The sequence below is a fragment of the Nomascus leucogenys genome, chromosome 9 (genome assembly GCF_006542625.1).
Source record: "Nomascus leucogenys isolate Asia chromosome 9, Asia_NLE_v1, whole genome shotgun sequence".
NCBI lineage: Eukaryota > Metazoa > Chordata > Mammalia > Primates > Hylobatidae > Nomascus > Nomascus leucogenys.
The window spans coordinates 80,450,936-80,475,646 of NC_044389.1; the positions used below are offsets into that span (position 1 = coordinate 80,450,936).

The window sequence follows — 24,711 nt, forward strand, 5'->3', positions numbered from 1 at the left end:
AACACTGAAAATGAAGGAAATTCTTTGCTTATGTCTTTAATAACAGTGTTTTTTAAAGTTTTTTAAACTGCACACTCATTAATAGGTAATTAGTGCACATGAAGATCATCAATTTAGGTAAGTTTTTAAAAATGTTTCTTAATTTTGGTAATAAAAACCAGCCATACATTTTTAAATTAGCATAAAAATAAGTTTTATTTCAATGAGAAGGATAATATTGTTTGCAGTCTTTCACCAAGGCAGCTATATGCAACTCAATGGTAGACAGCTTAATTTATAATTTAGGTTATATTTGCAGTTCATTTCTCTTGCTAGCTTCTACTTAATTAGAAAATTTTGAATTCACAATCATTGATCATTATAAATAGTGCCAACAGTTTAATGGCTGTCTGATAAGTCTGGATATTCATATTAAACATAAATGGCCCAGAAATTATGGAGTGCTGGCTCAAAGACTAGTGTCAGCACTCTAACAGATGAAAAGCTGTAACATTTTACAGGCAGAAGCTGGAAGGTTGGGTGTTTCAACTTGGAAGACAACACTGAGTATATTTCTAATCCACTCTTAAGTGGTTTTCAGTCCTGGAAATTAGGTGCTCATGCTCTGTTGGAACATTTGGAATTGGCTTACAAATTAGCTAAATAATACATAATCAGTTTTTTTTTTTCTCCAAAGATGAAAAAAACACATTGAGCTGGGAAAAAGTCCAAATTCCAGACTCAAGCTATTTGTATTAGAGTTTGATTGTTTTAAAAAATCCTGAGAAAATATTCTCAACATTAAAAAGCACAATATTTTGGCTTGGAGGTAATGAGTTCAGGCCACTCAGGATAATAATATATGCCACTTAAAAAGACTACATGAAATCGTAATCTTCTTCACTGGCGTTAGATTTATATTTCATTTCAAAATCTCATATGATCGCGTGTTTTCTGGACAACATTCTTACTTCAATGTGGTCAAATGGTTGTATCAATTATTCATCTATTCATTATCCATACTTTAAAACCCCAACATACTGAATGCAATTTGAATATATTCATACTTTTCACTTTTTGTTTCAAATTCAATTTTTAAAATCAGAAGGCATATAGATTTGGAGTTTTTATTATTTTTTCTATATTTATTGAAGTATAATAGACAAATTTAAAATTCTATACATTTAAGATGTACAATGTGATGTTTTGATGTATGAAAACATTGTGAAATGATTATAATAATCAAGCTAATTAACATGTACATCACCTCACATAACTACGTGTGTCTGTGTATGTGTGTGTGTGGTGAGAACAATTAAGAGCTACTCTTTTAGCAACTTTCAAGTGTAAACTGTATTAATAGAGTTACTATGCTACAACATTAGATCTTCAGAACTTATTCATCTCGCATAACTGTAATGTACCCTTTGACCCATATTCTCCACCTCCCAGCCCCTAGCAACCACTATTCTACCCTCTGCTTCTTGAACTTTTTAATATTTCACGTAAGTGAGATCATGCAACTTTCTGTGTCTGTCTTATTTCACTTAGCAAAATGTCCTCCATGTTCATCCATGTTATCACAAATAATGGGATTTCCTTCTTTTTTAAGTCTGAATAATATTCCTCTCTGTGTGTATGTATGTCACACTTTCTTTATCCAGTCATCCATTGATGAACATTAGATTGATTCCATATCTTGACTATTGTGAATCATATTGCAATGAACATGGGAGTACAGATATGTCTTCAACATACTGATTTCATCTCCTTTGGCTATATACTCAGAAGTGGGATTTCCAGATCATATGGTAGTTTGATTTTTATATTTTAAAAAACTTCCATACTGTTTCCCACAATGGCTGTACCAATTTATGTTCCTACCAACAACATATAAGCATTCTCTTTTTTCAACATCCTTCCCAACACCTGCTGTCATCTGGCTTTTTGATAATAGCTTTTCTAAGAGGTGGAAGCTCATATCTCATTTTGCTTTTGATTTCCATGTCACTGATGATTAGTGATGTTAAGCATTTTTTCATATAACTGTTGGCCATTTGTATTTCTTCTTTTGAGAAAAGTCTATTCAGGTTATTTGCCCATTTTAAAAATCAGGTTATTGGTTTTGTTGCCATCAATTTGAGTTCTTTCTATATTTTGAATATTAAGCCCTTATCAGATGTATGGTTTAAAAATATTTTTCCTATTCTGTAGGTTGTCCCTTCACTCTGTTGACTATTTTCTTTGCTGTTAAAAAAAAAAAAAGCTTTTCAGTTTACTGCAATCCCATTTGTTTATTTTTGGTTTTGTTTGCTTGTGTTTAGGGGATAATAGCTAAAAAAAAATTATTGCCCAGACCAAGGTCAATAAGCTTTTTTCTTCTGTTTTCTTCCAGTAGTTTTTTGTTTTGGGTCTTAGATTTAAGTCTTTAATCTATTTTGAGTTGATCTTTTTATATGGTGTGAGATAAAGATCCAATTTCAGTCATTTGCATGTGGATATCCACATTTCCTAACACTATTTATTGAACAGACTATTATTTACCCCATTATGTGCTCTTGGCAACTGGGTTGAAAATCAATTGATGATAAATGCGTGAATTTATTTCTGGGCTCTCTATGTTTGTTCCATTGGTATTTATGACTATTTCTACACCAACAGTATGTTTGAAGTCATGCTGTTTTAATTACTGCAGCTTTGTAGTACATTTTGAAATCAGGTAGCATGATCTCTCCAGCTTTGTTCATTGTGTTCAAGTTTTTACTATTCAGGATCTTTTTTATTCCATAAGAATTTTAGGATTTTTCTTCTAATTCTCTGAAAAATATTATTGTAATATTGATAGCCATAAAATTGAGTATGTAGATCAATTTTGGTACTATGGACATTTTAACAATATTAATTCTTTCAGTCCACGAACATGGGATATCTTTCCATTTATTTGTTTCTTCTTCAATTTCTTTCATCAATGTTTTATGGTTTCCAGTGCATAAATCTTTCACTTCCTTGGTTAAGTTTACTCCTAATTTTTTTCTTTTGTATTTTTTATTCTATTGTAATTAAAATGATTTGAGGGAGGAGTTCATTGTTAGCATATAAAAACACAACTGAGATTTGTATGTTGATTTTGTATCTTGCAGCTCACCTGAATTCACTTATTATTTTTAACAATTTTTTGGTGGAGGCCTTTAGGCTTTTCTATGTATAAGATCATGTGGCCTGCAAATATAAATAATTACATCTTCCTTCTCATTTGGATGACATTTATTTATTTATTGCCTAAAAACTAAACAATTTCAACAAATTAACTACAGAAAGATGTAAAAAGTCCTCTGTATTAGTCAGGGTTCCCTAGAGGGACAGAATTAATAGGATAGATGTATATATTTGCAAGGGAGTTTATTAAGGAGTATTGACTCACACAATCACAAGGTGAAGTCCCACAACAGGCCATCTGCAAGCTGAGGAGCAAGGAAGCCAGTCTGAATCCCAAAAGCTCAAAAGTAGGGAAGCCAACAGTGTGGCCTTCAGTCTGTGGCCAAAAGCCTGAGAGCCCTGGCAAACCACTGGTATAAGTTCCAAGAGTCCAAAGCCTGAAGAATTTTCAATCTGACGTTCAAGGGCAGGAAGCATCCAGCACATGAGAAAGAAGAAGGCCAGGAGACTCAGCAAGTCAAATCCTTCCAACTTCTTCTGCCTCCTTTATTCTAGCCACACTGGCAGCTGATTAGATGATGCCCACCCAGATTGGGGGTGGGCCTGCCTCTCCCAGTCCAGTGACTCAAATGTTAATCTCCTTTGGCAACACCCTCACAGACACACCCAGAAACAATACTTTGCATCCTTCAATCCAATCAAGTTGACACTTAGTATTAATCATCACATGCTCTAAAGAACAAACAGCTCTGAATAGGACTTCCAATACTACATTAAATAGAAGTCATGATAATGAATATCCTTGTCTAGTTCTGGATCTTGAAAAAACGTTTTCAGTTTTCACTATTGACTATAATGTTAGCTGTGAGTTTGTCATATATAGCCTTTCTTATGTTGAAGTAAATTCCTTCTACACTTAATTTGCTGAGACTATTTCATCATAAAAGAATGCTGAATTTTGTCAAATGCTTTTTATGCATCTATTGAGATACTGTGGCTTTTTCTTTTATTCTTGTAATGTGATATATCCCATTTATTAATTTGAATATGTTGAACCATCCTTGCATCCAAAATAAATCCCACTTGTTCATTGTGAATAATTCATTTGGTGTGTTATTTAATTTGACTTGATAGTATATTGTTGAGAAGTTTTATATCTCTGTTCATCAGAAACATTAGCCTGTAATATTCTTTTTTATAGTATACTTGTCTGGCTTTGCTATCAGGATAATTCTGGGCTAACAAAATGAGTTGAAAATGGTTCCCTCCTTTTCCATTTTTTGAAAGAGTTTAAGAAGGATTGGTGTTAACTCTTTAAATGTTTACTAGCATTCACCAATTAAACCATCAGGTCCTGCACTTTTCTTTGTTGAGAGGTTTTTAATCAATTATTCAATTTCCTTACTCAATATTGTTTTTCTTCCAAGATGGCAGATTAGAAGGTTCTCCAGCATGCTTCACCCACCTGGTAGTGTAGTGATTCACACTGTGAAAATTTATTCATGAAGGATCATGGGAATTCAACCAAAAAGTAAAGGACACTTCACTTCCCGGGAAAGAGAAGTTGGTCAGACAGCCTGCACGACAGGATATGGCTGAGAACTGTGAATTAAGTTCCAAAGAGGAAAAGAGTGTCCCTCTGTGATTCACCCTTCCACTGGGGAACAGTGTGACCCAGGCCACGGGAAAGCACATTATCTCTCCCAATCCCTAAAGCTAACATGAGGAGAGGCTGTGAGAAGTAAAGGCTGTGAGAGACTGTGAGAAGTGAAGGCACTAGGAAGTTCCCTATGCATGTTCCCAGATCTGGAAAATGATAGGAGGAAATCATTCTCAATCCAGCCTCATATCAAGCTGGGCAGAATTTAGCAACCTAGCAGCAGCAACTGCCACTGGCATTAGAGTCTCAGGCTGGAGATTCGAGTGCTGGGTCTGGAACAGGGTAGAGGACTCCACACTCAGAACTGAGAGATGAGTATGGATTCCAGCTGTGACACTATAATTGGACTCTACCACTTCACGGGACAAGAACAGGAAGAGATTTGCTGACAAGCTCTGATTTTACCTAGGTAGCAAGATTTGAGGCCAAGGATAGCTTTGTGATCTAAAGCCAGACCAGACTGTATATGACTCTACTGAGCTTCCCAACTCACTCCCTTGGTCAGGACTGGGAACTCAGCCCAGCCAGTTCCGAAGTGTGAGAAAAAGGTGGGTCCCACACCTGTTCACATGGACCATGCATTTGGGCCATCCTTCCCTTCCTGTGCAAAGAAATTGGTGCAGAAGCAGTTTCTCCAGTCCTCACCTAGGCTTATCTCCAGGCATCTGGCAACTGACCCCCAGATCCCTGTCAGAGCCAACTGCCTCAGCTGCCACTGGGGAACTCAAGTATGGATTTGCCTGGTCCAGCTCTGTACAGCTTCACCCCCTGCTCCAAGGCTGAATGTAAAACCCAAACACTGAGTGTTCCACAGCCAAGCCTATGCCTGGGACACTAGAGCGCTTTTTCTGATAAACAAGGATAAAACATAAAACCTATTGCACCACTGCAGCCAGATCTTACCTGCAAGTGTGACCTACTGTCCTGGAGGTCAGTCTACACAATTCAGTGACCTCTGCCACTCCAGCTTCTCAGGAAGCTGTGAGCCTGCTCACCCGCCTGGTACACCACCACTACAACCAATATTTGAGAAAGCCATCACACTAAGTCTACCTATAATCAAAAAATTCATAGATTCTTCACCGCCAAACATACCCAGAAGCAAAGCCAAACACCCCTACTCAGCATACATTATAATCACACCCTAAAGGAAACAAAGTCCTGTCACAATGGAAGTGAATTCAAAAATAAGAAGTGACTGTTTCTTTAGAGGAGAAGTAATCAGCATAAAAATACTGGAATATGAAAAAGCAGAGTGTTATGACACACCCCAAAGTATTACACTAACTCTCTAGCAATGGATCCTAACTGAAATAAAATTTGTGAAATGCAAGATAAAGAATTCAAAGTATTGATGTTAATGAAACTCAATGAGATCCAAGAGTAATCTTAAAATCAATACAAAGAAATCAGAAAATCAATTCAGAATATGAATGAGAAATTTACCAAACAGATAGATATCCTTTAAGGAAAAAAAATAAAACTTCTGGAAATAAAAAAATGCATTAAAAAATTATAAAATACAGTTGAAAACTTCCATAATAGGCTAAATCAAGCAGAAGAGAATTTCAGAACTGGAAGACAGGTCTTTTAAATTAATCCAGTCAGACAAAAATAAAAACAATAAACAAAGCCTTTGAGAAGTATAGGACTAAATAAAGTGTCTAAACTTAAGAATCCTTGGTATTCCCAAGGGAGAAATAAAGCAAAATGTTTGGAAAATCTATTTAAAGAAATAATTGATGAAACTTCCCTAGACTTCCAAGATATGTAAACATCCAGATAGAAGAGTCCTAAAGAACATCAGTAATTAAATTACAACATGAACTTCATCATGCCATACAGTTATCAGGCTGTCATTGTGGAGAAAAAAATCCCTAAATCAGCAAGCGAAAAGCATCTAGTCACATATGAAGGAAATCACATCAAACTAACAGCAGACTTCTCAGCAGAAACCTTACAAGCTAGAAGAGATTGGGAACTTATTTTCAGAATTCTGAAATTTAAAAAAAAAAAAGCTATCAACCATAAATTTTATAGCCTATCAGAATAACCTTCATAAATGAAGGAGAAAAAAAGTCCTTCCCAGAGAAGCAAATGTTGAGGGAACTGGTCCCCACTAGATTGGTCCTACAAGAAATGCTCAAAGGAGTTCTAAACATGAAAACAAAAAGTCAATACTTACCATCATAAAAACAAACAGAAGTATAAAACTCACAGGTTTTATAAATAGTTTTCTAAAAACTCACAGGTTTTATAAAGTCTTCTAAAAACTCACAGGTTTTACAGTCTTCTAAAAACTCACAGGTTTTATAAATAGTTTTCTAAAAACTCACAGGTTTTATAAATAGTTTTCTAAAAACTCACAGGTTTTACAAATAGTTTTCTAAAAACTCACAGGTTTTATAAATAGTTTTCTAAAAACTCACAGGCTTTATAAAACAACTAGACAAAGGAGAAAGATAAAGAAATCAAATTATAACATGACAGAACTCCTCCAAACCACAAAGATAAACAAGAAAAAAAAAAGAATCCACAAAACAACTAGGTAACAACATTATGACAGGAATAAAGCCTCACATATCAATTTTAACCTTGAATATAAATGTACTAAATTCTCCACTTAAATTGGTGGCGTGAATTAAAAAAGCATGAACCACCTGTGTGCTGCTTACTCATTATTGGTCTGTTCAATTACCTATTTCTTCATTATTCAGTCTTGGTAAGTTGTATATTCCAGGAAGCTATCAATCTGTTCTAGGTTATCCAATCGTTGGTATACAATTGTTCACAATAGTGTCTTGTGATCCTTTGAATTTCTATGGTATCAGTTATAGTGTCTCCTCTTTCATTTGTAATTTTATTTGAGTATATTCTGTTACTCAGTGTAGCCCAGGGTTTGTCAATTTTCTTTATCTTTTTTTAAAAACCCAACTCTTATTTTCATTCATCCTTTCTATTAATTTTCTAGTCTCTATTTCAATGTTCTGTCCTGATCTTTACTTTCCCTTTCTTTGTTAACTTTGGGCTTAATTTGTTTATTTCAGATCCTTCTTTTTTGATGTAGGCATTTATTGCTATAAACTTTCCTCTTAGAATTGCATTCACTGCATCTTATAAATTTTGATATGTTGGGTTTTTTTCATTTTTTTATCTCAAGATATCTTTTGATTTCCCTTTTAATTTCTTCTTTGGCCTGTTAGTTGTTCAGAAGTGTGTCATTCAATTTTCATATATCTGTGAATTTTCCAGTTTTCCTCCAGTCATTGATGTCTACTTTCATACCATTATGATTCAAAAAGATACTTAATATAGTTTCATTCTTCCTTAATTTTTTAAGACTTGTTTTGTAGTCCAACATATGATCAATTCTGGAAAATTATCCATGTGTGCTTGTGACAAATATGTACTCTGCTGCTGTTGAATGGAATGTTCTATATATGTCTGTTAGGTCCATTTGGCCTAAAGTACAGTTCAAATCCAATGTTTCCTTACTGAATTTCTGACTGAATGATATATCCATTGTTGAAAGTGTGGTATTGAAGTCCCTTATTATTACTGTATTGCTGCCTATTTTTCCCTTGATATCTGTTAATATCAAATTATGTGCTCCAATGTTGAGTGCAGATAATTTTACTATTATCACATCCTTTTGATGAGCTGGCCCCTTTATCATTCATGGTTCAATCTCAGGGTTGTATGTGTGCAGGAATTTATCCATTTCTTCTAGGTTTTTCAATTTGTTGGCATATAGTTGTTCATAATAACCTCTAATGATTCTTCGGATTTCTGTGGTCTCAGTTGTTATGTCTTTTTCATTTCTGATTATATTTATTTGAGTCTCCTATCATTTTTTCTTAGTTAGTCTGGCTAAATGTGTATTGATTTTATCTTTTCAAAAATCCAACTTTTCATTTCATTTCATTGATCTTCTGCATTTTCTTAGTCATGATTTCTTTTATTTCTCCTCTGATCTCCATAATTTCTTTCCTACTAACTTTTGTTTTTTTCTTAATTTTCTAGATCCCTGAGCTTCATTTTTAAGTTATTTAATTCGTTCTACTATTTTGATGTAGGTATTTATTGATATAAAATTCCCTCTTACTGCTTTCATTGTATCCCATAGATTTTAGTATGCTGTATTTCCATTTTCATTTGTTTCAAGAAACGTTTTAATTGCTTTCTTAATTTCTTCATTGACCTGGCCCTTTTATCATTATATAATGACCTTCTTTGTCTCTTGTGACAGTTTTTTACTTAATGTCTGTTTTGCCTGATATAAAGAGAGGCACTCTTGCTCTACTTTGTTTAGTATTTGCATGGATTATACTTTCCAACCCTTCCCATTCAATGTATGTGTGTCCTTAAACCTAAAGTGTGCCTCTAGTAGGCAGCATATACTTGGATCTTGGTTTGTGGTTTTTTGTTTCAATCATTCAGCCACTATATGTGTTTTGGTTGAAGAATGTAATACTGTTACATTTAAAGTAATCATTGATAGGTAAGAATATACTATTGCTATTTTGCTGATCTTTTTCTGGTTGTTTTGTAGAATCCATTGTTTCTTTCTCTCTTGCTGTCTTTCTTTTAGATTTGATGATTTTTTTGTAGTGCTATGCTTCGAATCCTTTTGCTTTATATTGTGTACATCTGTTTACCTTTGTAGTTATCATGAGGCTTACATAAAATGTCTTAAGTTATAACCGTTTATTTTAAGCTAATAAGAACATAACTTCAACTGCATATAAAAATTCAGTATTTTAAGTTATCCTACCCCACATTTTATATTATTGATGTTATATAACTTTGTAATTTTTTTTATTTGACTTTAAGTTCTGGGATACATGTGCAGAACGTGCAGGTTTGATATATGCCTTAGTGGTTTGCTGCACTGATCAACCCATAACCTAGTTTTAAAGCCCCACATGCATTAGCTATTTGTCCTGATTCTCTCCCTCCCCATGCACTCCACCCCCAGACAGGCCCCAGTGTGTATTTTTCCCCTCCCTATGTCCATGAGTTCTCATTGTTCAACTCCCGTTTATGAGTGAGAACATGAGGTGTTTTGTTTTCTGCTCCTGTGTTAGTTTAATGAAGATGATGGCTACCAGCTTCATCCAAGTCCCAACAAAGGTCATGTTCTCATTCCTTTTTAAGGCTGCATAGTATTCCATGGTGTATATGTGCCATATTTTCTTTATCCAGTCTATAATTGATTGGCATTTGGATTGGTTCCATGTCTTTGCTATTGTAAATACTGCTGCAGTAAATATATGTGTGCATATGTCTTTATAATAGGATGATTTATATGCCTTTTGATATATAACTAGTAATGGGATTGTTGGGTCAAATAGTATTTCTGGTTCTAGATCCTTGAGGAATTGCCACACTGTCTCCCACAATGGTTAAACTAATTTACTTTCCCACCAACAGTGTAAAAGCGTTACTATTTTTCCGGAGCCTCGCCACCATCTATTGTTTCTTGACTTTTTAATAATCGCCATTCTGACTGGCATAAGATGGTATCTCATTGTGGTTTTGATTTGCATTTCTCTAATGATCAGTGATGTTGAGCTTTTTTCATATGTTTGTCGGCTGCATAAATGTCTTCTTTTGAGAAGTGTCTGTTCATATCCTTTGCCCACTTTTTGATGGGATTGTTTGTTTTTCTTGTAAATTTGTTTAAGTTCCTTGTGGATTCTGGATATTAGACCTTTGTCAGATGGGTAGATTGCAACATTTTTCTCCCATTCTGTAGGTCGCCTGTTCACTCTGATGATAGCTTATTTTGCTGTGCAGAAGCTCTTCTGTTTAATTAGATTCCATTTGTCTGGCTTTTGTTTCAATTGCTTTTGGCATTTTCGTCATGAAATCTTTGTCCATGCCAAGGTCCTGAATGGTATTGTCTAGGTTTTCTTCTATGGCTTTTATGGTTTGGAGTTTTACATGTAAGTGTCTAATCCATCTTGAGTTAATTTTTGTATAATGCATAAGCAAGGGGTCTAGTTTCAGTTTTCTGCATATGGCTAGCCAGTTTTCCCAGCACCACTTATTAAATAGGGAATCCTTTCCCCATTGCTTGTTTTTGTCAGGTTTGTCAAAGATCAGATGGTTGTAGATGTGTGGTGTAATTTCTGAGGTCTCTGTTCTGTTTCATTAGTCTATATGTCTGTTTTGGTACCAGTACCATGCTATTTTGGTTTCTGTAGTCTTGCAGTATAGTGTGAAGTCAAGTAGCCTCCAGCTTTGTTCTTTTTGCTTAGGATTGTCTTGTCTATGAGGGCTCTTTTTTGGTTTCATATGAAATTTAAAGTAGTTTTTTCTAAATCTGTGAAGAATGTCAATGGTAGCTTGATGGGGATAGCACTGAATCTATAAATTACTTTGGGCCGTATGGCCATTTTCATGATATTGATTCTTCCTATCCATGAGGATGAGATGTTTTTCCATTTGTTTGTGTCCTCTCTTATTTCCTTGAGTGATGGTCTGTAGTTCTCCTTGAAGAGGTCCCTCACATCCCTTGTTAACTGTATTCCTAGGTATTTTATTATCTTTGTAGCAATTGTGAAAGGGAGTTCATTCATGATTTGGCTCTCTGCCTATCTATTGTTGGTGTATAGAAATGCTTGTGACTTTTGCACACTGATTTTGTATCCTGAGACTTTGCTGAGGTTGCTTATCAGCTTAAGGAGTTTGGGGGCTGAGACGATAGGGTTTTCTAAATATACAAGCATGTCGTCTTCAAAGAGACAATTTGACTTTCTCTCTTCCTATCTGAATACCCTTTACTTCTTTCTCTTGCCTGATGGCCCTGGCCAGAACTTCCAATACTACACTGAATAGGAGTGGTGTGAGAGGGCGTTTTTGTCTCGTGCTGGTTTTTAAAGGGAATGCTTCCAGCTTTTGCCCATTCAGTATGATATTGGCTGTTGGTTTGTTATAAATGGCTCTTATTATTTTGAGATATGTTCCATCAATGCCTAGTTTATTGAGAGTTTTTAACATGAAGGGATATTGGATTTTATTGAATGCCTTTTCTGCATCTATTGAGATAATCAGGTGGTTTTTGTCATTGCTTCTGTTCATGTGATGGATTACATTTATTCATTTGCATACATTAGAGCAGCCTTGCATCCCAGGGATGAAACCTACTTGTGGTGGATAAGCTTTTTGATGTGCTGCTGGATTCAGTTTGCCAGCATATTATTGAGGGTTTTCGCATGAATGTTCATCAAGGATATTGGCCTGAAGTTTTCTTTTTTGTTGTGTCTCCACCAGGTTTTGGTATCAGGGTGATGCTGGCCTCATAAAACAAGTTAGGGAGGAGTCCCTCCTTTTCAACTGTTTGGAATAGTTTCAAAAGGAACAGTACCAGCTCCTCTTTGTACCACTGGTAGAATTCGGCTGTGAATCCATCTGGTCCTGGGTTTTTTTTTTTTGGTTGGTAGGCTATTAATTACCGCCTCGATTTCAGAACTTGTTACTGGTCTATTCAGGGATATGATTTCTTCATTGTTTAGTCTTGGGAGGGTATATGTGTCCAGGAAGTTGTCAATTTTTTCTAGATTTTCTAGTTTATTTGCACAGAGGTATTTATAGTATTCTCTGATGATTGTTTGTATTTCTGTGGGGTCAGTGGTGATATCCCCTTTATTATTTTTATTGTGTCTATTTCATTCTTCCCTCTTTTCTTCTTTATTAGTCTAGCTAGTGGTCTATCTATTTTGTTAATTTTTTCAAAACAAACAGCTCCTGGATTCATTGATTTTTTTTGAAGGGTTTTTCATGTCTCTATCTCTTTCAGTTCTGCTCTGATCTTAGTTATTTCTTGTCTTCTGCTAGCTTTTGGATTTGTTTGCTCTTGCTTCTCTAGTTGTTTTAATTGTGATGTGAGGGTGTCGATTTGAGATCTTTCTATCTTTCCCTTGTGGGCATTTAGTGCTATTAATTTCCCTCTTAATACTGCTTTAGCTGTGTCCCAGAGATTCTAGTACATTGTCTCTTTGTTCTTATTAGTTTCAAAGAACTTCTTGATTTCTGCCTTAACTTCATTATTTACCCATGAGTCATTCAGGAGCAGGTTGTTCAATTTCCATGTAATTGTGTGGTTCTGAGTGAGTTTCTTAATCCTGAGTTCTAATTTGACTACACTGTAGTCCAAGAGACTGTTATTATCAGTCCTGAGTCAGTGGCTCTCAGGTGGGCTGCTGCAACACACTGCTCTTCCTTCCTCTTCATGGGTCATGCCAGCTGCCTAGTCATTCCAGATGGCAGAACCTGGATACTTTGGTTGCCAGTGCAAAATTGACCTGTTGTTTCGGTTTTTTTGGATGGGAGCCTCCCATCACCACTGCTGCTTCTAGTCAGCCATCTTGGCCCCGTGCACATAACTGTTTATATTATGTATCATTAACAAATTGTTGTAGCTATTGTTAAATACTTTTGTCTTTTAACCTCTATATTATTAGAGTTACAAGTGATGTATGCACTATCACAATATTCAAGTATTCTAACTTTGACTATATTCCTTACAGTGAATGTTATACTTTAATGTGTTGTCATATTTTTAGTTATTGCTTTCATTTCTCTTTGATGAACTCCCTCTAGTGTTTCTTGTAAGTCAGGTATAGTGGTGATGAACTCCCATAATTTTTGCTCATCTGGGAAATTACTTACCTTTCCTTTATTTCTGAAGGACAGCTTTGCAAGGTATAATATTCTTGGTTGACATTTTTTTTTCTTTCAGCATTTAAAATATATCATCCCACTGTCTCCTGGCCTGCAAAGTTTCTGATGAAAAATCCACTGACCATGTTATGATTGTTCCCTAGTATGCGATCAGTTGTTTTTATCTTACTACTTTCAAATTCTTTGTTGTTTACGTTTAAGAATTTGATTATACAAGACTTAAAGGTAAGACCTAAAAGCATAAAAACCCAAGAAGAAAACCTAAACAATACCATTCAAGACATAGGCATTGGCAAAGACTTCATGATTAAAACACCAAAAGTAATGGCAACAAAATCCAAAATAGACAAATGGGATCTAACTAAACTAAAGAGCTTCTGCACAGAAAAAGAAATTATCATCAGCATGAACAGGCAGCCTACAGAATGGGAGAAAATTTTTGCAATATATCCATCTGAAAAAGGGATAATATCCAGAATCTACAAAGAACTTAAACAAATTTACAAGAAAAAAACAAACAACCCCATCCAAAAGTGGGCAAATGATATGAACGGACACTTCTCAAGACATTTATGCGGCCAACAAACATAGGAAAAAAAGTTCATTATCAATAGTCATTACAGAAATGCAAATCAAAACCACAATGAGATACCATCTATTGCCAGTTAGAATGGCTATCATTAAAAAGTCAGGAAACAACAGATGCTGGAGAGGATGTGGAGAAATAGGAACATTTTACAATGCTGGTGGGAGTATAAATTAGTTCAACCATTGTGGAAGACAGTGTGGCAATTCCTCAAAGATCTAGAACCAGAAATATCATATGACCCAGCAATTCCATTACTGGGTATATACTCAAAGGATTATAAATCATTCTACTATAAAGACACATGCACACATATGTTTATTGCAGCATTGTTCACAATAGCAAAGACTTGGAACCAACCCAAATGCCCATAAATGATATATTGGATAAAGAAAATGTGGCACATATACACAATAGAATACTATGCAGCCATAAAAAAGGATGAGTTCATGTCCTTTGCAGGGACATGGATGAAGCTGGAAACCATTATTCTCAGCAAACTAACACAAGGACAGAAAACCAAACACTGCATGTTTTCACTCAGAAGTGGGAGATGAACAGTGAGAACACATGGACACAGGGAGGGGAACATCACACACCGGGGCCTGTGTGGGGGTGGAAGGCTATGGGAGGGATAGCATTAGGAGAAATACCTAATGTAGATGACAGGTTGATGGGTGCAGCAAACCACCATGGCTCATGTATACCTGTGTAACAAACCTGCACGTTCTGCACATGTATCCTAGAACTTAAAGTACAATTAAAAAAAGAAAGAATTTGATTATAATGTTTTTGGTGACTATCTATTTGTGTTTAATCTATTTTAGGCTATTTGAGCTTCATGGATCTGGATGTTTGTGTTCCTTTCCAAATCCAGGAATTCTTCTGTAGTTATGTTTTTAAATAGTTTTCTGTCCCATTCTTTTTCTATGCTCCTCTGGAACTTCATTATTCATAGATTGTTCTGTTTGATTGTATCCCACAGGCTATCTTTACTCTTTTTCATTTTTTCTTTTTGTTTCTCTTTCTGTTTGTTTCAAATAACCTGTCTTTGAGTTCACTGATTTTTGTCTCCTGCTAGATCAAGTCTGCCATTAGAGTTCTCTGTGGAATTTTTTAGTTCAGTCATTGTGTCCTTCAGCTCCACAATTTCTGTTTGGTTTTATTTTATACATTCTATCTTCTTGTTGAACTTCTCTTTTTCTTTTTGTATTGTTTTCCTGATTTCGTTTAGTTGCGCATTTGTGTTCTCTTGTAGCTCACTAAGCTTCTTTAAGACAATGGTTCTTTGTCAGGCTATTCATAGATCTCCATTTCATTAGGGTTAGTTCCTGATGCTTTATTTTATTCTTTTAGTGGTATGACTTTTTCCTGATTTTTCATAATTGCTGTCTTTCATTGGTGCCTGTGCATTTGAAGGAACAGGCTCTTATTCTAGTCTTTACATACAAGCTTCAGCAGGGAACATCCATCATTAGTCAGCCCATCAAGATATTCAGTTGGCAGGCCGACTGGTGAGGTCCACAGGTCAGGTAGGCTTACTGCTGAATCCTTGGTCAGGTTGGCCTGGTTCCTGAGTCAGTGGGCAGGTGGGCCTGTTGCCTGTGTCCACAGATGCTGGCCTGAAGCCTGAGTCTGCAGGGGCTGGCCTAGCACTTTGGTGGGCCTGGAGCCTGAATCTGCAAGGGCCAGACTGGTACCTCAGTCTACTGAGGATGGCTTGGTGTTGGGGCAGGCCTGGAGCCTGGATCTGCAAGTACCGGCTTTTTGCCTGGGTCTTCAGTGGCCATACTAGAGTCTGTAGCCATCACTGCTACAGACAGTGCTACAGACAAAAGTTATTGGCCTGTAAGGGCAGTACTGGAGCCTGTACCCACTGGTGTTGGCCTGAAGCCTGGATCTGCCAGGGTGACCTGGTGCTAAGACAGGCTTGAAGTGTAGGTTTGTCGGGGACATCCTGGCACTGGGGTTCACTGGGTTGGGCCTGGTGACATGATTCTGAGGCAAAGTGAGGTCCTTACTTCATCCTCCTTTCTCAACACATTTCTCTGCACTATCCTGCTCAGGTTGGGATGAGGGGTTATGCCAGTAATGTGAAACTGTCCTTCCCACCCTCTTTAATGCATCTTTTCTTATTTATGTGCTCCACCTAGATACTGTAATCTCTCATCTGGAATCCTTAGCTCTTGTGAACATATTTTTATGCATAGATGGTTGTTTAAACTGATGTTTCTGTGAAGGTGATATGGTTTGACTCTGTTCCCACGCAAATCTCATCTCAAATTGTAATTCTCACATGTTGAGGGAGGACCTGGTGGGAGGAGACTGGATCATGGGGGTGGTTTCCCCCATGCTATTCTCATGATAGTGAGGGAGTTCTCATGAGATCTGATGGTTTTAAAAGTGGCAGTTTAGCCTGCATTCATTCTCTCTCTCTCTCTCTCTCTTTCTCTCTCTCTCCTGCTACCTTGTGAAGAAAGTACTTGCTTCTCTTCCACCTTCTGCCACGATTGTAATTTTCCTGAGGCCTCCCTAGCCATGTGGAACTGTGAGTCAATTAAACCTGTTTCCTTTATAAATTACCCAGTTTCATGTAGTATCTTTATAGCACTGTGAAAACAGACTAATACAGAGGAGTGTGCATTGGAAACTCCTATTCTCCCATCATGCTATCATCATTCCTCTTGTCTAGTAGTTTCACTGCTGATTATCAAATGTTTTCCATGAACAAAGCAGAGTGTGGATAGCTACTTAGCTGGGATACCTATTATTTACATAACACCCTTCCATAACATTAATATGTCACTGCTGATCTCAATGAAAGTTTTCAAATCCATATGTCCTATAATATTAAATCAACAAAACACCACTTCTCCCATTGCTTGTGTTTTCAATGATAAATATAACCAAATATTGCCAGTCATCTCCACATATATATGTAGCACACATAAGCAAGAGTTAATTTATACTCTGAAATTAGTTGTTTAATACAAGAATAAACTAAAGTACCTATACATTTTTGTACAGATATTCGGCATACTTGTAAATGCTACTGTAAACATATGCCACTGATATTATATAACATTTGATAGTATCATTTCATGACAGAATTTTACTTTCACTGTGCTTTCTCTCAATATAATTACTTTCACTGGCTTTTCAGTTTGTTTTATAAGAATATCCGGAATAAACGCATTTGGCCACAAATATCAACAAACCCAATATTGTTTTTAAAACTAAAGTTTTATGTGTATTATAAAGCAAGAAGTCCAGAAATAGGCTATGTAAATATTAATTCAAGACTCAACAATGTCAAAACTCAGGTCTTTAGGATTCTCTTGAACATCTTTTCTTTTTGCTATATCATGGTCATAAAATGACTACTGCAAATTTAATGACCCCCATCTGTATTCCAAAAGGTATAAGAATAAAAATGGGGAGGATAGCAAAGATGCTCTCCTTTATTATCAAGGATTACTTTAGTTTACTCTTTAAGAGTATTCACTTGAAGTTCAAGTGAATTTAAGGATTAATTAATGCAGCTGGCAAGTACTGGAAATGTATATCTCCTCATAAGGAAAGTGTCAAACCTTTTTTACTTGTATAAAGAATAGCTTTGCTTTGTTAGGTGGAAACAGAGTTGTTTTGTTGTTGTGTAAAAGGAAACAGAAGCTGACTAATAAAAGGAGTGTATCGGCTGTGGCCCTTTCCACCCCCTAGTGCTGCTGGGCCTGCAGGTCTCTGTTCCACAGTTTGTTAAAGTTGTTAAGAATAAGGCCTGCTTTAAGAGATACCAAGTGAAATTTAGAAGACGAGGAAAGGGTAAAACTGAATACCATGCTTGGAAACACTTAGTGATACAGGATGAAAATAAATACAAAACATCCAAATACAGGATGATAGTTCGTGTAATAAACAGAGATATCAGTTGTCAGACTGCTTATGCCTGTATGGACAGGGATATAATAGTCTATGCAGCATATGCACACGAACTGCCAAAATATGGCGTGAAGGTTGGCCTGACAAATTATGCTGCAGTGTATTGTACTGGCCTGCTGCTGGCCTGCAGGCTACTCAATAGGTTTGGCATGGACAAGATCTATGAAGGCCAAGTGGAGGTGACTGGCGATGAATACAGTGTGGAAAGCATTGATAGTCAGCCAGGTGCCTTTACCTGCTATTTGGATGCAGGCCTTGCCAGAACTACCACTGGCAATAAAGTTTTTGGCACCCTGAAGGGAGCTGTGGATGGAGGCTTGTCTATCCCTCACAGTACCAAATGATTCCCTGGTTATGATTCTGAAAGCAAGCAATTTAATGTAGAACTACACCGGAAGCACACTGTGGGCCGGAATGTTGCAGATTACATGTAAGATGGAGATAATTACAAGAAACAGTTCTCTCAATACATAAAGAACAGAGTAACTCCAGACATGATGGAGATGTCTAGGAAAGCTCATGCTGCTATATGAGAGAATCCAGTCTACGAAAAGAAGCCCAAGAAAGAAGTTAAAAAGAAGAGGTGGAATCATTCCAAAATGTCCCTTGCTCAGAAGAAAGATGGGGTAGCTCAAAAGAAGGCAAGCTTCCTCAGAGCTCAGGAGCGGGCTGCTGAGAGCTAAACCAAACAATTTTCTATGAAGATTTTCAGGTAAAGACAATAAACGTATGGACAGAAAAAAAAATGGAGTGTACGGTGTTAGTTACCGATTTATTCCTCTGCCTCCACATTTATCCTCCTTGGCCTAGGTTTTACTGGATCTGGACCCTGTACAAATTTCTTTTGCCAGCTTGTCTAATATTAGTTGGCAAGAGAGGGCACCAGATGGACATTGTATGTCACGGTAAAGGAAGGGGTTCCACTTCCTAATTCTAGTGTATTTTCTTCCTTCTGTGGTGTGCCTGCTAGTGACATGCTGGAGGCCCATTGAGTTTCTCAGGAACCCTCAAGGACAACTTCCTGTAGACAAGCCCCAATCTGCCATTACTTCAGTTGATAACTACATATAGATAAACTCCGGTCCACTGACTCCAGTGAACTTGTTTGCCACCCAGTGAACCATAGCTACGCCCTCTCCAGTGAGATCTCAATCTTAGGAGCAGGAGGTGATTCTTCCGAGTTCTTAGTGTATTTCTTGCCCTTCTCTCTCTCTCTGCTTCTCATTCTCTTTACCCAGTCCCACTAAAGACAGTACATTTGTAGATGCTTCCTACATAAGCTGTTTTAGTATAAAGTCTAGTTTTCCATTATAAGTAGTTGACCATTTTTAACTAATTTTTTAATATTAAATTATCAACATTCACATTATTGGTGTGCTTTCTATCGCTTGACTGAATCTTATCAGATATACAAGGAACATTCACCAGGTTGTGCCCTCTGGACCACATGAGTCTGTCAAACTTACCAGGCAGCTGCTCAGACTGGTAAGATGCAGAAGGCTCTTCCTTGGAAAATGGCCAATGTTCCCAGGGGAAAGGCAATTCCAAAGACAAGAGGTATTTGTTTCTATTGCTCTTCTAATAAATACCACAAATTTAGTAGCTTAAAATAACATACATTTATTAACTTAATCACATTGGAAAGTCTCTTTTACCGTGTCAAATAACATATGCACAAGTTCCAGGGATTAGGACATGAACATCGTTAGGGGGATATAATTCTACCACAGTAAGCAGTCTAGCCCACAAAGATTCATTCATCTCACATTCAATACATTCATCCCATCCTAATATTCCCAAGAGTCTTAACTCATTACAACAGCAGCTCAAAGTCTGAAATCTAATCTAAATCTCATCAGCTCAAAGAACCCAAATTCACATCATCTGAAACATAAAAATCAGATATGGATGAAATTCTGGATATGATCCATCTAGGGTAAAATTCATCTCCATCCATAGACTTGCAAAACTAGAAAACAAGTTAACAGCTGTCAAAATACAAGATGGAATAAGTGTAGAACACCAGATAAACATTTCCATTCAAAAAAGAAAAAATGGGAAGAAAAAAGAAATCAGCCATCTCAAGCAATCTCAAAACCCTGTAAGGAAAACTCCACTGAGTTTCAAGGCCTAGGAATAACCTGTGTGGTTCACAGCTTCACCCTCAGAGAATAGGATGGCTCTGACTTTGGAGTCAATCTTCCTTTTTCATGAATAGTAGCATTGCTTTCAGCGTAAGTAGTTTTATCAGCCTGCTTCCTGCCTTTAGAATTCCAGAGTCTCCACAGTCTTCTTTCATTTATCCTTCTTTCTGTCCCTTTCAGTCCAAGCTGGCAGTGCTGCTATTGATATAAAATCTCATGAACATTTTGAGTCTCCTACATCTGTCATGGGAATTCACTCCACACAACAGCTCCTCCACAGGTCTTTCCTAGATAATGCAGGTCTATTTTTGGCTTCTTCAGAGATGGCTGAAGGGATCCATGAGTCATACACCTGATTTCTTCAAAGAGCTTCTGTGTGACTGAATACTCTGGCTCTAGATCCTTCCAAGGCACTAGCAAAAGATAATTCAACCACAACCTCAGCTTTCTCCCCAAAACTTGCTTTCCTGAAAATGAATCTTCAAATTTGAGTGTCTTTTTCAAATTGGATAGGTTGAAAATTTCCCACATCATCAAGTCCTGGTTTCTTTTGGCTTAACAGTTCTTCCTTCAATTTGTGCTTTTCCTCTCACATTTTACTATAAGCAGAAAGAAGAAACCTCAGCACACCTTCGACACTTGGCAGTCTCCTTATCCAAATCCAAGGACATTCCTTACAAAGTCTAGTTTCCACATAATCATGTAGGACACAATTTAGCTACACTTTCTACCACTCTATAACAAGAATCCCCTTTCCCATAGTTTCAAATAATGTCTTCCTCATTTTCTTCTGATCCTTCACTAGCAGTAAGTACCTTTAACGTCCATATTTCTACCAACAGTCTGTTTAGGATAATTTACTTTTTAGAGATATGAATAAATTAGTCTTACTTACTTATAGTAGATGTTTTGAACCTCATTTAATAGTTCCTTGTTTCCTTGTGGAGAACAGAGCTACAGAATTTTATTTCACCTACTTCCACTCAGTTATCTCTCTTCCTCTTTGGAGTTTAGTTTGTCCTTTTTATTTTCTATTTCCTAAATGTGAAAGCTGAGTACACTGATTTTACATCTTTCTTCTTTTCTAATATGAGCATTAATTCTGTATATTATCCACTAAATACAATATTTTATCCTACAAATGTTGATATGCTATGTTTTCATTTTCACATAGCTTGAGATATTTTCTGATTTTCCTCATAATTTCCTCTTTCACCTATGGTTTATTTGGAAGTATGTTGCTCAATTTCCAAATTATAATAATTTTCCAGATATTTTTCTGTGATTTATTTTTTGTAAACACTGTTGTGATCAGAGAGTATATTTTCTATTATTTCAATACTTTAAATATATTAAAACTTGTTTTATTAATACAAATATGTTCTATGTTGGTAAATGTTCTATATGCATGTAGAAATATGTGTATTATGCATATTTAAACATATTGGGTGACATGTTCTATTAAGTGCTTATTAGGTCACACTTGGCTAATAGTCCTGTTCACTCTTCTATAACCTCACTGAGGTCTCGCTCTATCAATTATTGAGACCAGAGTAGTGAAACAGCTAGCTATAATTGTTAATTCTTTATTTCTCCATTCTATTCTGTCAGTTGTTCCCTCAAGCATTCTGAATCCCTATACACGCATATACCTTTAGGATTACTGTGTCTTCTCGATGATCTCTTTCTTTTTCATTATGAAATATCCCTCTTTATCTCTAGGAATACTCTTTATTCTTACAGGTACTTTATCTGATACTAATATAGCCACTACAGCATTTTTATTGATGCCTGCACGATATATCACTTTTCATGCTTTTACTTTTAGCCCATGGGTATCTACATATTCAAAGTATATTAATTAGAAATAGCACAGTTGTATCAGGCTTTTATATTTTATATTACTTATCTGCAGAAGAGGACATAGAAATATTACAAAATCCTGGGGTTGCGTGCTCTTATTCTCATATTGGTACTTTCCAGAGGCTTTCTAAAGCACCCCAGTTTGCAACAAACACTTCAAGTATTATTTGATCTGCTGAATCATAAGGCCTGAATGAAAAAGTAGCTTGCAATGCAGCCTGAACCTACTATAGAGCTTTGTCTTCCTCTGGTTCCCACTCAAAACTGCACACTTAACAGTATCTCAGCAGAAAGGCCAAAGCAACACACCAAAATGCAATATATATTATCTCCAAAACCCAAAAAGACCTACCAAGAGTTGTAACTCTTTTTCATGGTAGATGATGGAAGGAATGGCAACTTGTCTTTCACCTTGGAGGGGATATTTTGACATTATCCAGGCCACTGGACCCCAGAAACTTCACTGCAGTGAGAGGCCCCTGAAATTTCATGGGGTTTATCTCCCATTATCCGGTTTGCAAGATTCTTCCTACTTACAGCTATTCAAATCTAATCGGCATAATGTCATCAATATACCAGACCATGTTGTTTTGCTCCAGTAAAAATGCTATATCTGAGATAGCAGCTGCAGTCTCTATCATCACCATCTGATTAAGTCTATAATGATCCACAGTCACCTCCCAAAATTAATCTGACTTCTGCACAGGTCACATAAGCAAATTACATAGAGATGTGATAACTATCTCTACTCCTGAGTCTTCCAAGTCTCTGGTGGTGGCAATAATCTATGCAATTCCCCAGAAATTCAGTATTGCATCTGGCTTTATACATTATCAAGGGAGAAATTTCCACAATATTGTTAAAAATGGCCATAATGCCCAAATAAATTTATAGACTCAATACTATTTCTATTAAAGTACCATTGACATTCTTCAGAGAACTAGAGAAAACTAAAATTCAGATGGAATCAGAAAAGAGCCTGAAAAGCCAAGGCAATCTTAAGCAAAAAGAAAAAAGCTAGAGGCATCATGCTACACAACTTCAAATTATAGTCCAGGCCTACAGTAACCAAAACAGCATGATACTGGTACAAAAAATAGTCACATAGACCAACAGATCAGAATAGAATACCCAGAAATAAGACCACACACCTACAACTATCTGATCTTCAACAATTTTGACAAAAACAAGCAATGGGGAAAGGATTTTCTATTCAATAAATGGTGCTGAGATAACTGGCTAGTCATATGCAGAAGACTGAAACTGGGCCCCTTCTTTACACAACATACAAAAATTAACACAAGACACATTAAAGACTTAAATTTTAAAATTCACAAGAATGAAGCTGGAGGCATCATGCTACCTGACTTCAAACTATACTACAAGACTACAGTAACCAAAACAGCATGGTACTGGTACCACAACAGAGACATAGATCAATGGAAAAGAACAGAGCCCTCAGAAATAATGCCGCATATCTACAAGTATCTGATCTTTGACAAACCTGACCAAAACAAGCAATGAGGAAAGGATTCCCTATTTAATAAATGGTGCTGGGAAAACTGGCTAGCCAAATGTAGAAAGCTGAAACTGGATCCCTTCCTTACACCTTATACAAAAATTAATTCAAGATGGATTAAAGACTTAAATGTTAGATCTAAAACCATTGAATTAATTTTTTGTATAAGGTGTAAGGAAGGGATCCAGTTTCAGCTTTCTACATATGGCTAGCCAGTTTTCCCAGCACCATTTATTAAATAGGGAATCCTTTTCCCCTTGTTTGTTTTGGGCAGGTTTGTCAAAGATCAGATAGTTGTAGATATGCAGCATTATTTCTGAGGGCTCTGTTCTGATCCATTGATCTATGTCTCTGTTGTCACAACCTACTCATCTGACAAAGGGCTAATATCCAGAATCTACAATGAACTCAAACAAATTTACAAGAAAAAAACAAACAACCCCATCAAAAAGTGGGAGAAGGACATGAACAGACACTTCTCAAAAGAAGACATTTATGCAGCCAAAAAACATGAAAAAATGCTCATCATCACTGGCCATCAGAGAAATGCAAATCAAAACCACAGTGAGATACTACTACAAAGACACATGCACATGTATGTTTATTGCGGCACTATTCACAATAGCAAAGACTTGGAACCAACCCAAATGCCCATCAATGACAAACTGGATAAAGAAAATGTGGCACATATATACCATGGAATACTATGCAGCCATAATAAAGGATGAGTTCGTGTCCTTTGCAGGGACATGGATGAAGCTGGAAACCATCATTCTCAGCAAACTAACACAAGAACAGAAAACCAAACATTGCATGTTCTCACTCAGAAGTAGGAGATGAACAATGAGAACACATGGACACAGGGAGGGGAACATCACACACCAGGGCCTGTCAAGGGGTGGCGGCTAGGGGAGGGATAGCATTAGGAGAAATACCTAATGTAGATGATAGGTTTATGGGTGCAGCAAACCATCATGGCACATGTATACCTCTGTAACAAACCTGCATGTTCTGCATATATACCCCAGAACTTAAAGTATAATAAAAATAAATAAATTTAAAAAAACACAATACTAAAAAAAAAGAGAAAAAAAGTCAAAAAAATAACAGATGCTGGTGAAGTTTTCAAGATAAAGGAACGCTTATACACCGTTGGTGCGACTGTAAATTAGTTCAG

The 24,711-nt window shown here is 36.5% G+C and overlaps 1 protein-coding gene and 1 pseudogene across 1 annotated transcript in view; one reads left to right on the plus strand and one right to left on the minus strand.

The window, feature by feature from the left end:
* STPG2 (sperm tail PG-rich repeat containing 2) overlaps positions 1 to 24,711 on the minus strand; it is a 931,943-nt gene that overhangs the window by 814,809 nt on the left and 92,423 nt on the right. The gene's annotated exons all lie outside the window — the stretch shown is intronic.
* On the plus strand, positions 17,951 to 18,691 carry LOC105738218 (annotated as a pseudogene).